At 38.3% G+C, this 15,484-nt stretch overlaps 2 protein-coding genes and 1 pseudogene across 3 annotated transcripts in view; 1 reads left to right on the top strand and 2 right to left on the bottom strand.

Annotated features, from left to right (window-relative positions):
- RTN1 (reticulon 1) overlaps window positions 1-15,484 on the bottom strand; it is a 411,168-nt gene that overhangs the window by 257,716 nt on the left and 137,968 nt on the right. The gene's annotated exons all lie outside the window — the stretch shown is intronic.
- Window positions 8,889-10,144, bottom strand: LOC137226266 (transformer-2 protein homolog alpha pseudogene; annotated as a pseudogene).
- The window catches only part of LRRC9 (leucine rich repeat containing 9), a 112,223-nt gene continuing 110,136 nt past the window's right edge, over window positions 13,398-15,484 (top strand). The window contains exon 1 of the mRNA XM_067734490.1: window positions 13,398-13,572. The gene's annotated coding sequence lies outside the window, so the exon portion shown is untranslated. The remainder of the gene's footprint in view (window positions 13,573-15,484) is intronic.

Below are 15,484 nucleotides of genomic sequence, written 5' to 3'. Positions count from 1 at the left end.
AAAAGATACACACTTCCAGTTATAAAATAAATAAGTCATGAGGAATTAATGTGCAGCATGACAACTATAGTTAATAGTGCTGTATTGCATATTTGAAAGTTGCTAAAAGAGTAAATCTTAAAAGTTCTCATCAAAAGAAAAAAAATCTGTAACTAAGTATGGTGATGGATATCAACTAGACTTACTGTGGTGATCATTTCACAATACATACAAATATCAAATCATTACATTGTACACCTGAGACTAATATAATGTTGTATGTCAATTATACTTCAAATTAAAAAAAAAAGACTTTTCTGATGATAATATATGTGATATTTTAAATATTGTAAAAACATTAATTTTACATGTTTGTTTTACTTTTTTACTATGGCTAATAGAACATTTAAAATTACATATATGCATATGAGATTAAGAGATACAAAGTACTATGTATGAAATAGATAAGCAAAAAGGATATATTGCACAGCACAGGGAAATATAGCCATTATTTTGTAATAACTTTAAATGGAGTATAATCTATAAAAATATTGAATCACTATGTTGTGCAAAAACTAATATAATATTGTAAATCAACTATACTTCAATAATAAATAAATAAGTAAATCATTAAATCAATCAATCAATCAATCAATATTTTTAAAATAAAATTACATATATGGCCCACATTTTGTTTCTACTGAACAGGGTTGATCTAGAATACAAACTTTTTAATATGGGGGTCAGTAGCTGTCTTCACTGAAGATGAAAACAGACAAAAAAAGGTAGAGTCTATAGAATTTCAGGTTTAGGTCAGGCTTGGAGATAAACATTCTGTCAATAGGGATTTTTAAAAATTAAACTGAAAGATTGCTAACATATCTTTTAAATAAAGAGTATCTGGGACAATTTTTTAATGTGACTCTGTTTTAAGAGAAAAGGTGAATTAAATGGCCAAGGTCTCATAAGCACACAAATTTTAAAACTCTGATAACTCTGATACAAAATGCACTATCTTAGGTAAAATTCTTCAGTATATGTATAAATACATATATATAAATGAAAATACATATGAGACATTAACATTATATATGTATTAGCTTTTACCATATGTTACTAATGTTTTCAAGGGCATTAATGGCTTATTTTTGAGGTCCTGGATTTGATTTAAGAGGGTCATTTAAAGTTAATTATAATCTAATGTTCAGCTTGGTATTCATCTTGTATATGCACAATTAAAATTCTGCTTCTATTCAGGTGTTGTGTTTGCAGGTTGGATCATATAATGATCATTCTGGCATAGCTAGCAAAATGGTGCTGGCCACCACTAGGAATTGTCTCAGAGTTCTCTGTATTTAATAACAGTGTTACATCTTTTTCCAAGATCTCTTGTCAAGTGAACAGATGTGTACTTTAGCCATGGTTTGTAAAGCAAATCAAGTGTTTCTATGTAGGCTGGCTCTAATTTCTACAGATACTGTCATCTTTGTGTACATGTGGCTAAGAAGTAAGCCTGTAGTAACAGTATAGCAAACTTTCACTTTCCCGAAATTGAAAAAGAGTTCCTTATTCTGAATAATGGAATACTTTGTTTTTTTCAGTGTCAATATTCATTTTAAATTACAAATATTTGGATTACGCAAAAGTACACTTAACCCAAACTATAGAATTAGGCTTTAAAAAGCAAATAAATAATACCTCTTTCTTGCCTTCCCAAGCTTGGAACCAACTGGGAAATAGACATGAGACAGATAACTGGAGATTAAAATATCAGCTTTAATACTGGAAAAGTCATTGGGAGAATCGTTGTGTATCTGTATAGAAAGGCTCACTAGCATCCCCTATTCCCACTAGATTTTGCTAGAGCGCACTCGAGGGAAAATTTGGGTCTATTCAGGCGATTCACTTAGGCAAAATTGCTGCCTCCCACTAATCTGGGGGCACCAACAGATGAAATCAGGAGCAAATCTCCTGTAGTAGATTGGGAGTGGGGAAGGGGGGTGGGGTCTCACATTTGCTCTCTTAACTTCTCAAATATTTTACTGTAAAATACTACAGATGGAAAATAAATGAGGATAAATCTATACAAAGTCAAAGCAGCCCTAGTTTGGTGTATGTGGGTGTAATGCTTACCTACACATTGTGATATAAAGGTTGTGGGGACAGCCACTCTCTCTACAGTGCACATCTGCTGGTTTTGCCTTCCCAGCATTCAACATTCTGGTAAGAACACCTCAATTTTTCCTCAAGTATCAGCTCTCTTCTTACAGTATACCTGATATTCTGGTGGACATGACCCCACCCCTCAGCCCAGGCCAATCAGAGCATTCCAGTTGAGCATATGACCCAAGTTAGGCCAATCAGGCTTGAATACCAGAACTTGTGTTGAAACTAGTAGGAAAAAGACCCCCTCTTTCCATTAGGGTCCTTAAGCTGTCAGATGGCACTATGTGGAGATGCTCCTCTCTGAAAATGAAGCTGATTAAAATAGAATCAGAGTCATGGAGAAACTGAGTCCAGATATTTTCATTTGAAATGAATCCTGGATGTGTAGCTTTCCCTAAACCTATTCCTACCCCTGGACATTTGACCTGTTGCTTGTGAAGGTCAATTTTTTTCAATTTTCTTAAACATTTGAATTGGATTTTCTTCACTTAACATCAAAAAGATTCCAGGTTAATAAACTCCCTTGCCAAAAAAATTTTCTTTCCAGAAACCTAAAATTGTGCCACAAGAGGAATCTTTTCCTGGGAGAAGTATTATACTATCAATTCTTAGTGTTAACTATCATCTTAGTGTTAATTTTTTTACCAGTTTTTTTGAGAAAGGACAGTGGGATAATGGACATTTTTATCAAGGATGCTTGTATTTTTTCTAAGGAAAATAAAGAGATAAAGAAGCTAATTTCTTCATCATCGACTCAGCTTCTAGTTAGAGCTTGATAATTAGCTAGGGTATCTCAACATGACTGATTACTAACAGCATCTGGAAAAGTTTTTAAAACACAAATTTGTGAACCTTACTCTAAACCTACTGAATGATATTCTCTGGGATATGTCCTTAGAATCTTAAAAACATTCTACAAGTGATTCTAATAATCAGATAGGTTTGCAAACAATAGGTTTGCAGTCTATATTGGTTTAGACTAAGGTGGTGGTTCTTTAGCCTAGTGGTATTCATTCATTCATTTATTCATTCAGGCATTATTTTTAGGTTTCTACTTTGTTATTATCTACAGAAATGCAAGGATGAATGAGATGTAGCCCTGACTCATAAAGATCACAGTCTGGTTGAAGAGACTCACCATAGATAAATGTGCTATATCTGTAATGGAAGCATGAACCAAATCCTGGGTGCAAGTTGGGAAGAGAGAACAGCTCACTCTGCTGGGGTATTGAGTGAAGGTGTTGAAAGGGATTTGTAGGATAAGGTAGGCAGGAAGGGGAAAAAAGCATTTGAGGCCTAGGAACTAGTAGGTACAAAAGGGTAATGTGGTACAAGGCCTTGCAATACTCTGGAAATAAGTTTGGTGTGGATGGAGGAATTGCTGCCAAGTGGGGTGTGGGGTTGAGGAAGCAAGAGGTAATTTGAGCTTGTATTTTATGAAGTGCTAAAAATTTGGGATTTTCTTGTGTGGCCTCACTGGTATTCATAATCCATAGATCCTACCACTCTTATCCCCTTACCGTCTTCATGAAGTCACTTCCTTCTACATCCAGCTTAAATTCCAAGGTCAATCACTATTAACCTTCCTGTGAATACACTCTCAAGCTATCCGCGCTCTTTCACTTTGCTGCATATATCTGGCCAAATTCAACTCTTCTTATCTTCCATGCTAGCAGCCACACAGCTGACTGTGGATGGAGGAAAATCACAACCATACTGACAAGTATCACTTACACTCCTGATCACTAAACTCATAAGAAAGTAATGCTGTTAGGCAATCATACGCTGTTGCCCTAGTCCACTCACTCACCTGGATCATTACATCGTACTTTTTCATCTCTCATCAAACCTCAGCATGTTTCCAAATTCTTACTCTCAGATGACCTTCTTTCTACTTCACTGAGAAAACTGAAACCATGAAAAGAAGGCTTCTACACACCTCTACCACCATATATACCTACCCACCTGCTTCTGTACGAATCCACTGTACCTGATCTCCTGTCCAAGCTCTTAGCTAGGGCTAACCCTGTGACCTGTGTGCACCCACCTTCTCTCAACTCCTCAAGGATGTTGCTGCAACAATTCTCCCTCTATCTCCTGGATATATTTTGGTCCCCACTGGATCATTATAATTAGCATAACAGCATGCTGTTATTCTCCCAACTTGAAAAATATCTTCATTGACCCTACTTCTCCTCTAGCTTATGCCCCCATTTCTCTTCTTCCTTTTATAGCAAAACTCTTTGAAAGAGTTTTCTGTAATACTCATGTTCTCCAATTTCTCTCCTTCCATTCTTCTTGAACCCACTCCTTAGAAACTGTCCATCTTCCTTGACCTATCATTACTCAATTTTCTTCATTTGGCTCTAGAACACCATACTTTCCTGGTTTTCCTCCCACTTTTTTGGCTAAGATTCTTAGTCTTTGGTGGTTCTTTCTCATCTCTCTTAACTTAAGTATCCAAGTGTCCCACAGCTTAATCTTTCAACCTCTTCTCTTTTCTACCCACACCTACTCTTTTGGAAATTTAATCCAGTCTAATGACTTTAAATATCATCTTTAGGCTAATGAAATTTGTATTTCCAGCCTGGATCTCTCTCCTGGACTCCAGACTCATAAGTCCAACTTCTTACTTAGCTTCTCTACTTGCATTTCTAATAGGAATCTTCAACGTAAAATATCCAAGTCTATGCTTTAATATCCTCCCACCCCTAAATCCTGTTTCATTTGCAGCTTTCCCTTTTCAGAAAATGCCATGTCTTTTCTACAACTGCTCAGGTCAAAGCCTTGGAATCATCCTCTCATTTTTTTCACACCCCACATCCAATCCTGTATAGTCTTCCCCAGACATCATCATGATTCATGCCTCGCCTCCTTCCAGTCATTACTCAGATATCATCTACTGGCAGTGGCCTTCCCTGGACATCCAATTTGAAATTGCATAAACAAACACACACACTTCTTATCTCCTTTCTCTTCTTTACTTTTCTTCTTAGCACTTATCTCTAGCTAACCTGCTATACATTTTATTTATTTGGCTTTTCTCCATTAGAATGCAAGCTACATAAAGATAGATATTTTAACCTATTTTGTTCACTAACTGTATCTCTAGTGTCTAGAAGAGTGCTTGGCTCACAGTGGAAGTTCAATAAATATTTGCTGAGTTAATGAATGCACAAATGAACACACATGTAAAGGATGATGCATGGGAGGTCTATTAAAGCATGACTTTATCAGATCTGTTTTTTAAGACCATAACCGTGGAGGTAATGAGGAAGATAGGCTAGTGGGCAAAGATTAGTGGCTGGAAAATAATTTAGGGGCTATTGATAAAAAAAAATTTTGCACCCTGAACTAAGGCAGTAGTGTTAGAAATAGAGAGAAGGAGATGAGCTGGACCAACTGGGGCAGGCATTAGGAAAGAAAACGGGATGGTCAAAGTGTATACAGGGATGTTAGTATGAGTTAACCTGCCTCATACCTGAGGTGGGGCAGAAAAGTCTGGCTACACTCTTCTTGTCTCTGCCTGGCTCAAACTGGGCTCTGCTCTCAACTCTAATCTTATTTCTGGCTCTTTTATTAAGTTCTGCTTTGGATCCCTTCCTGTATGTATAACTTTGGGCAAGATACTTTCCCCTTCCTAAAAGTACCTGTAATTATTTCCTAGAGCTGCTATAACAAATTACCACAAACTGGGTGGTTTAAAGCGGAAACTTATTCTCTCACAGCTCTGAAGGCTAGAAGTCTGCAATCAAGGTGTGGGCAAGGTCATGCTCTCTCTGAAGGTTCTCAGGAAGAGTCCTTCTTTGCCTCTTCCTGGGTTCTGGTGTGTGCCAGCTATCCTTGGCATTCCTTGGCTTGCAGGTGCATGACCATAATCTCTGCTTCTGTCTTCACATGGTTTTCTCTCTGTGTCTGAGTCTTCACATGGCATCCTTATAAGGACACAGTCACTGGATTTAGGGGCTACTCTAATCCAGTATGACTGCATCTTAATTAATTACATCTGTGAAGAACCTAAATCTAAATAAGGTCATATTGTGAGGTTCCACATGGACTTGAATTTTGGAGAGACACCACTATCTTCCAGAGAAAGGAGGTGGACATTTAGGGTAAACTATCATTATCAATTTGTGTTTTATAAATCACAATCTTCATCTTGGAATTTCCTGTAAGTTTGCAGATGAAAAAAATTATTTGCTAACTCTTGCTTTCCCAAAGAAAGTGAAGGAGGGATAGGATTCTATGGGTGTGTTCTAGAGGCCTAATACACCAAAGTGATCAAAATAAGAGACTGTTCATATAAAGCCCTTGGCATATTACTTGGTATTCATACATTCCACAAATCTTTCTTGAGCACTTGCTATGTGACAGCCACTAAGGTAGATGCTGGGAACACAACGGGAAATGAGAGAGATGCGATTCCTGCCCTCACAGAGCTCAAAGCGTAGTGGTGGAGGCAGACATTAAACATTCAGCAAAGATATAGGTGTAAGAGTAAATACAAATCCAAAAAGAAAAAGAAATTAATTTTCCCTGGTATAAAAATGGTAAAGAGACTCTTCTCTCCTCCTTTTCTTTCAGAGCATTTCTTTAGAGTACTTGTAATTGTGAATTCTTTCTTTGTCCCTTTTAAAAACCTAAGCCTCTTGCCAACTTTATAACCCAGGAATGTCTTTCTCAAGGACCTTGGAGACATCTTTTTGAAATGGAATCATCAAGGAAGATAGTGTCAGAGAAAACCAGAGCCAGACAGAAATTAAAGTGGTGAAGGTAAATTTCATGCAGGAACTATTATAATAGGGGAAGAGAGACATGAGTATGAAGCTCCATTCTGAATACAACAAGGACAAGTGGGGACTTACAGCCAAGGAGCAAGGTAAAGAGGGGTCAGTGGATAAAAAAAATTGCCAAGAGGAAACATCAAGGATAAGGGGGTTTCTGGCCAAAAGAACTTGATAGAATTATTAAGGAAGGCAGGATGGTAAGGTATTGGGGGGAGGGGAAGTGTGGAGGGAGGAATTTGATCAGATAATCATGGTTGGGAGATTTTTCCCCTATTACAAATGAGAACTCGGGTTAGTGAATGTGCTGGCTGTCCCCTGACCTTCTATTTAATATGGCCTGTGGTTTTGGTCCTCCCCGACCTTTGCCTTTGCAGTATATATATTTTTTTAACATCTTTATTGGAGTATAATTGCTTTACAATGCTGTGTTCATTTCTGCTGCATAACAAAGTGAATCAGCTATATGTATACATATATTCCCATATCCCCTCCCTGTTGCATCTCCCTCCCACCCTCCCTATCTCACCCCTCTAGGTGGTCATAAAGCACAGAGCTGTGTTATGTAGCTGCTTCCCACTAGCTATCTATTTTACAGTTGGTAGTGTATATATGTCCATGCTACTCTCTCACTTCGTCCCAGCTTACCCTTCCCCATCCCCGTGTCCTCAAGTCCATTCTCTATGTCACGTCCTCTTGTTTAAGGCCTAGTTATCATTTGAGAACATGTATGGGATGGGTTGTATCTGCTTGGCTATATAAAAGGGTTAGGTTTCTTTCTGTCTTACATCTCTTCAGGGGATTGCCTGTGATATGAATCATATTCTGGTTTAACGTTTATTCAGTAATAAAATTGCTTTCTTTTCCTTCTACCTTTGTGGAGAGGTTTTCTGGGTAGCCAGGAGATTTTGGTTTTAATTATATTTCCCCAAAAAGGGGAATGAGAATTGTCAAGCACTACTGGTGGGAGGGAAATCTGGAACAGCCATTCTGGAAAGTTATCAGATGATATCTAGTGAAGTATATGTTTGCCTTTTGCCCAATAATTCTATTCCTGGCATATACCCCAGAGAAAATGTCCTTAAGAAAACAATTTCAAGGCTGTTCAATACCCTATTGTTTATTGTAGTCAAAATAGGTGCCCATCACTAGGGGAACAAATGAAAGATAAAACATGGTAGATATATATTATGGAATAATGTGCATAATACAGAAACAATGAACTACATGAACATACAGAAACAAGGATAGATCCTAAAATAGCACTGAATGAAAGAGAATCAAAATACAATTTATAGCACAATAACTTATTTTTTTCAAAGAAATTAACTTTTATTTGAAAGGAGACTACCCTTCCCCTCACTATTTCTAAGGACTCTATACAATAGCCTACTTAAACCATTTCCCCAATACCAAAATTTCTAACAGCAAAGCATACAACTGCTCTAAATAATAAGGCTTGTCCTTCACTGATTAAACTTCAAAAATTTCAACACAAAAATCAAACTTTACGTTTTTAAGTTTTAACAAATGTATTTTAAATACAACATGTTTTGTAGGAGTCCACAAGCTTTTCATCTCTAAAAAAACGACATAATTTTTAGGGTTCAAAAATTCCATTCTTCAAAAGAAATGACCAAGTGTTTTCTTCTATAGCTTCAAACTTTCTACACTCAATTATTTGATTGCTCCATGCCACCCCAGACAAACCTGACATGACTGAACTACTTTATGTTACTAACTTCCCCAAAAGAAAGTTAAAAAAGGAGTTTGTAGTAAATGCAGCTCTCTAATACCATGTCTAATACAATATCTAACAGAAAAGAAGCTTTAAAAAGATCATTTCTTTCTTCATTCGATTAGTCAGGAGTTAATTTTCTGTAAAAGCAACAAACAAACAAAAAACCATTTACAAAAGCATAACACTAGGGGTTCCTGTTTTACTCAAGATGTTTAACTACTCAAAATGACAACAATTATATCTTTAAGAATATAATAAAAGGGGTGAAAACAGCAATACAATCGACAAAGTGTAGATGCTAAATAAACCAAAGATGTTTTTAAGGGTTCTTTTTAAGGAGTAGGAAGGATTAGAAGCTTGGAGAAATCCAGAATTAAACAAAAAAAGAGAAAGGGAAAAAAAAAAAAGAAAAAGATGTCCTCAACAGCAGCCACTCTGTTTATCAATAGCGTTTTGGGCTGTAGGAACAAGATCTTTATTGTGATCTGTATCGACTATAGTAAGGAGAAGGTGATCTTCTTCTGTACCAGTAATCATCATCTTCATATCTGTCGTACCCACGATCATATCCTCTATCATAGTAAGAATCTCGACGTCTGCCACCTCCTCCACCTCCACCTCCACCTCCACCGCCACCTCCACCGCCTCCACCACCACTGTGAGTTGGTCTGCCCATGTATATGCCTGGTGTGGGTGTGTGCACTCTCTTGGTGATAGAATAATCTACATGAATTCTTCTACCATCCAGCTCCATTCCATTTTCCCTTTCCATAGCCTCCTTTGAGTCATCTATTCTCTCAAAATAAACAAAAGCAAATCCTTGTGATCGTCCAGTTCACTGGTCATAAACCACATTGACACCACTCAATGGTCCATATCAAGAAAATACTTCGCGAAGATCTCTCTCTGTCGTGTACAAACTGAGGCCAAACACTCCTAGACAAGTGTTGGGATCTGGATTTGCCCTGCTGCCTGTATGTCTTCTCTGGTTAGACATTGGAGAATGACTTCAGCTCCTGCGACGCCGGTATTCTAGTGTATAGGACCTACTTTGAGATTGTCTTCTATGAGAGTGAGAATGGGATCTGGATCAAGTGTAACGTCTATGAGAATGCCTCCTTGACCTCGACCTGGATTTTAATCTTGATCAAGAATGGGATTGAGAGTGTTTGGAAACTCTTGATGGACTATGAGATCCTGACCTGCTCTCTGATTTTACATGAGCAGGAGTTCCCGTTGGAGATTTTGACTGAGAGCGAGGCTCTCTGCCCTCGAAGTTGTTCTCTCTACATCACTCATGTTGGCCAGGCACTCCCCAGAACTAAATAAGAGACAGGTCTCGGCTTGAGGGCCGATGGCCTAATCAACCAGCTGACTGGACCGTGGGGAGGAGGAAAGAGTCGGCAACAACAGCCGCTCCACTCCACTCCCACTCGGTCGCAGGCTCTGGCAAAAATCCACAACAACTTTTTATAAATAAAAAATACAGACACACAAAACAGTACTGCCTGTTTTTCAAAGATAGATGCACAACTCAAGGTTTATAAGGAACATCAAATGTATGCCTATTATTGGGATGGGGGTGGGACTGGATATAAAATAAAACAAGGGCCTTATATAGACAAATGTCGATAATGTGCTGTGATCTGAGGAATACAATCAACTTTCTGAGCCTCAGGTATAATAAATAAATAAAAGACACAAAAGAAAGGAGGTAGAGGAAAGAATTCTCCCACACAAAGAACTGGTCAGCTCTCTAGCGAATTAAGACTACCATCCCTTCTTAAATTCACTATCCTTCAATTTGCTACCATAAAGCTAAATACAAATAGAATTAGGAAGGTAAAATAAGAAGGTTATGTTGTCTGAAGTGGAGTATCTTTTTACAATTCCGTTCTGGCTGCCTTTTAAGAAAAGCTTGTGCATTAATTATATGTCAACAAATCATGGACAAAGATTATTTAACATTTTTAGATAGACTCATTAGAAATAGCATTCTGTTGGTCTAATTAAAGTTTTATTTCAGGATAATTCCTACCTTTTAATTGAATAATATATATTTATTGCCAGACATGAGTAATAAGAGGACCCCTGCTGATGACTTTATATGCACCACAAAATTCTCTCTTCCGCTGCCAAAGTAAACCCTAAGTTGTGCTGCCTTTGTGTTTTCACGATATATCAAATTTAAACATGTGACAGCAAATTTTCACAGATAATCTAATAAAATCATTAACTGGAAAGTACTCATTTGCATAAGGATCAAATGTCAACAAGAATATAAAAATTAAATTAGCATTTGAAATCTCCAGACTTTTGGTTCTCTGGAATTAAACTTGAAGACATTACAAAGCCAAATTGTAATTAGATGTCTCCACTGTTGTCTACCAATAAGAATAGGGCTTTGGGGGAAATCAATTTAACCATCTATTCAAAAGATTTTAATAAAGAAAGATTTTCTTATTTAGGTCTATAGTCATCTCTATTTTGTTTAAGTAATTCCTCTTTAATTCAGGTGGTGACACGGTAAGTGTGCCATAATCAGTGGTAAGATAGCTTCCCAATTGTTTTCAGGTTCAAGATAGATACCTTTATCCATAAATAAAGTAGATTTAAATTTATATGTTTTGGCCTTTGTCTAGGAGTATGAACAGACTGATGAATGAAATGAAGTCTTATTTCACTTAGAATATTTTACTTTGCTTGACTTTTAGTGGCTTCTACTTCTGTTGTTTCTGGTACAGACACATAAAACCATATCATAAAGAAGCTTTAAAATAAGAAAAGGAGATTAACAAGAATGGTCACTGATTCTGTATGCTTTCTCTGGTTTTAACTGTAATCACCTTTTGCTCCAAATACCATCTAGAACACGCTAACAGGCAATTCTTCCTTTAAGAATTACTAGGACAAGGGCTTTAGTTTGGCAACTCACCAATGGTTATCAGTCTACAGCTATACAGGAACTCTGACTCAGTTGCTGACCAAATCCTTGAGCTTTACCTAAAAATAACATTCTTAAAATTACTCATTTATATAATATAACGAAAACTGTGTTAGCTTTCTCCTAGTCCTTTACTGGTTAGGAAAGCCACAATAAAAATTTCTAACAATATCAAAGTAGATAATCTCTATACTTTTATGCAAGAGTTGCATCTCCCAAAATGAGAAGCTTGATGTAGATAATTCACCTAATTGATTTCTGATCCAATTTCTTAATTTAATTTAAAAGTTTAAATTTCTAAACTATTGTTATCTAGCTTTTACACTCTAAGATGAAAATTTACCCAGACAGGTCATCTTGTTCAACTAGATTTTCAGAGAAGTTAATAGTAAAAGTACAAATATGAATCAGATTTTTCTGGTCCTTTTTTTAAACCCTTAAACCATAAATATTTTAATTAATTTTTAATTAATGACAGAAACTGAAATTTCTGTGAAATAAAAAAATGTACAGGTAAAATTATTTTTTCTTTTTCTATGTTTATGTATGTTTATAAACAGTCAATATTACAGATAAAATATTTGAAATGAAAATATATTTAAAAATCTGCACTCATATTTTTCATGAGAAAGCAGTTTTAAACTATAGTCTATTGAATGAGGCAGCCATCTGGTGACGGAAAAGAGCACTACAGACACTATCTTGCATGAACTGAACGTCATAAATATTCTACACAAATCAACTTAACCTCAAAAAATATAGTAGTGCTCTCCAACAGAAATATAATAGAAATCACATATGTAATTTAAAATTTCCTAATCGCCGCTTTTAAAAAGTAAAAAGAAACAGTAATTTTAATAAGGCATTTTTATTTAAACCAATATATCAAAACACATTATCATTTCAACATGTAATCAATACATATTTTTTTCATGCTAGGTCTTCAAAATACCATGTGTGTTTCACAGCACAACTCAATTCGGACTAGCCACATTTCACGTGGCTGTGGCTAGTGGCTGCCATGTGGGACAGCGCAGATCTAGAAAATGAAACGAGACCTGCAGTTACTTTGATTTGCCTAAGTTCATTCATTTCTCAGCCCTTCTGCCCACTCTTTTAAAAGTTCTTTCCTTTCCCTCTTTAAATTTTATCTTGTAAAATTTTTTGGCCTCCTGTACACTTTGGAATACATAAACGGCCCTCAAAAGTCTGTCGACGAACGACAAGACGACCCTTGGAGGTCCTATGTCTTCTCTGAAGGGCACCAGGGCGTTACGTAGGCCTGCGCTGTCCTTCCATTCGGCTCGCTCTGCGCTCAGCGGCTTCGGGCTGCAGTCAGCTACACTCCTGGAGGGCGGTGGTGGCGGGCCGCAGGACCAAGAGCGCGCGGGGGGCATCAGGGCCTGTTCCGACCATCTGGCCGCCTTGACATCACAGCGTCGTGTCTTCGGGGTTCAAGTCCAGCGAGGCTCCGGGCTTCCAATGAAGGTCAAAGATTTTCAGTAGGAAAGAGCCGGGACTGGAAGAGGCAACGACTAAGTCCCCGCCATAAGTCGTCGCTTCCCGTCCGGGCCTCTGATCCGGCGAAGGTGAGTGAAAAGCTACCCGCAGGGATCAAATGACCCGCAGCTCGGGAAGCTCCCCACCCTTTCCCAGGAGCACCAGCAGGGTCTTCCGGGTGGACCCCGACCTCTGCTGATTGGTTGGAGCTTGCCACCACGTGATCCAGAAACGAGTCGGCCACCGCTTTCCCCGCCCCTTTCTCCCCCTCCCCACCCAGAGGTCGCGGGAGGCGGAGGGCGGGTTTCCTAGGCAACCGCAGCGGGGTAGTGTGTACACACCAGGCCCCACGGTAGAGAGGGTGTCGTGCCTGCTGCTGCAAGACAGGGATTAAGAAGTGGGAGTGGACTCTGTTCTGTCTCGGATTGCCCCGGAATCCATCCTCTCTCTGGGATAAGGTGAGTGACTATCCCCTGGTGGCCTTTGGGAGTACCTCACCTGTAGGCAGGCCCCAGGAGTCTCTGCTCCCTTCTCCTCTCTCTGGCTACGCTGGGAGGAAGACAAGAGAGAAGCAACGTTGAGGTCAAAAGACCCCTGTAACGGTGCAGTGGCGATCATGATAATGAGAGACAGTGACATGACTTTATCTGAGGCCATCACGGTTGCCAGAGCAAAGCTGAAGAGGAGGAGGAGGAGGAGGAGAGGGAGGGTGGCCCACAGCCGCCTGTGCAGCCTTTACTGAGGGAACGAACTGCTCCTTGGACACACTTGATACTGCTCACCTAGAGCTGGAAGGGCGTTTTTTTGCCCATCAGTAATAATGGATGGATTCTGATCCATTTGTACCCAATTAATTTTTAACTAATTAATGACAGAAACTGAAATTTCTGTGAAATAAAAAAATGTACAGGTAAAATTATTTTTTCTTTTTCTATGTTTATGTATGTTTATAAACAGTCAATATTACAGATAAAATATTTGAAATGAAAATATATTTAAAAATCTGCACTCATATTTTTCATGAGAAAGCAGTTTTACTTGACCATACAGGGCTTCTAGTTTGTAGAAAAGAAATTTGATTTTCTCACAATGACACCCTCCCCAGCTTTCATGGCAGACAAAAACATTACTCTTTGTACTCTAATTATTGTTCTACTCTGATTGGTCATGTACAGAAAGTATTTAAGTTATATCATATAGGACCCTGTGGCATGACAATTAATTCAAACCATTCAACAAATTTTTATCAAACACCAAGCATGTGTCAGGCACTGTGGTAGGTTCTTTGTCCCTGCCTTCAGTGAACATGTAACCTGTCAAGGAGGAAAGACCTGGAAGCATCACAATACAGTGGAACAGGTGTTGTATATAGGGCATATGCTGGCTTTAATTGGAGTCATGAGGAAAAGAATGATTATAATACTATCAGAGAGAATTAAAGTCTTCACAGAGAAGACCCTTGATTTAAATCTTTAAGGGTATATGGAGTATGCCGTAAAGTCAAGGGACAGTTAGGGAGGGGGAACAGCATGTGCCAAGAACAGAAATACCCCATGCCATTCAGAGAACTATAGTTGTGGCCAGAGCCTGGGTTGTTCCTGGGAGTTTGTGGTTGATGAGCTTGAGAGGTAGACAGGAGTTAGAGTTTGGAGACCATGAATACCTTCCAAGAGGAGCAGCGTGAGTGGATTTCCCTTTCAGGAGGTTGCTGTCACAGTAGAGTAGAGGATCGATTGGCAGGAAGTGGGACTATAGGGAAAGCATTGGTTAAGTTGAAGTGATGAGAGCCTGAATCAAAGCAGAGGCAATTGGATAGAGGGGAGGAAAAAAAAACAACAACAATGTGATAGACATTTAAGAGGTATATGCAGAAAGATTTAATGAGTGAGCAAAAGTGGGGGAAAGAATAAAAGAGTGGTTGAGCATAAGTTCCAGGCTTCTGACTTGGATGATTAAAAGAATGGTGTCACTTACCAAGAGAAAACATGCATTAGGAGAAGCAGGCTGGCTGGAAAATATAGAGTTCAGTTTTGAACATACTGAGTTTGAGACACATTCAGGTGGAGCTTTCCATGTGTGTAGTTGGGTGTTGCACAGAAAAGAGGAAGATAAAAATTAGTAATTCTTCAGCAAGAAGGAAACTATTAATCAGAAAATTAAGTTTTACATAACAAATAGAGAGACGCCAAGGAGAAAAAGTCACACCAAAGCAGAAAAAGAGCCATCAGCATCATCAGATTCGATGACAGGGTCAAATTGAGAGCTGAAACATGTCTAGTGTCTTTGGCAATTAGATTATTGTTGACCTGGAAAAAGAAACTGCAGTGGCCTGAGGTGTCCTCACTGAGACTGCAGTAAACTGAGAACTGA

This window comes from Pseudorca crassidens, chromosome 1 (genome assembly GCF_039906515.1).
Source record: "Pseudorca crassidens isolate mPseCra1 chromosome 1, mPseCra1.hap1, whole genome shotgun sequence".
Taxonomy (NCBI): Eukaryota; Metazoa; Chordata; class Mammalia; order Artiodactyla; family Delphinidae; genus Pseudorca; species Pseudorca crassidens.
This window is presented reverse-complemented; position numbering and strand designations above follow the sequence as displayed.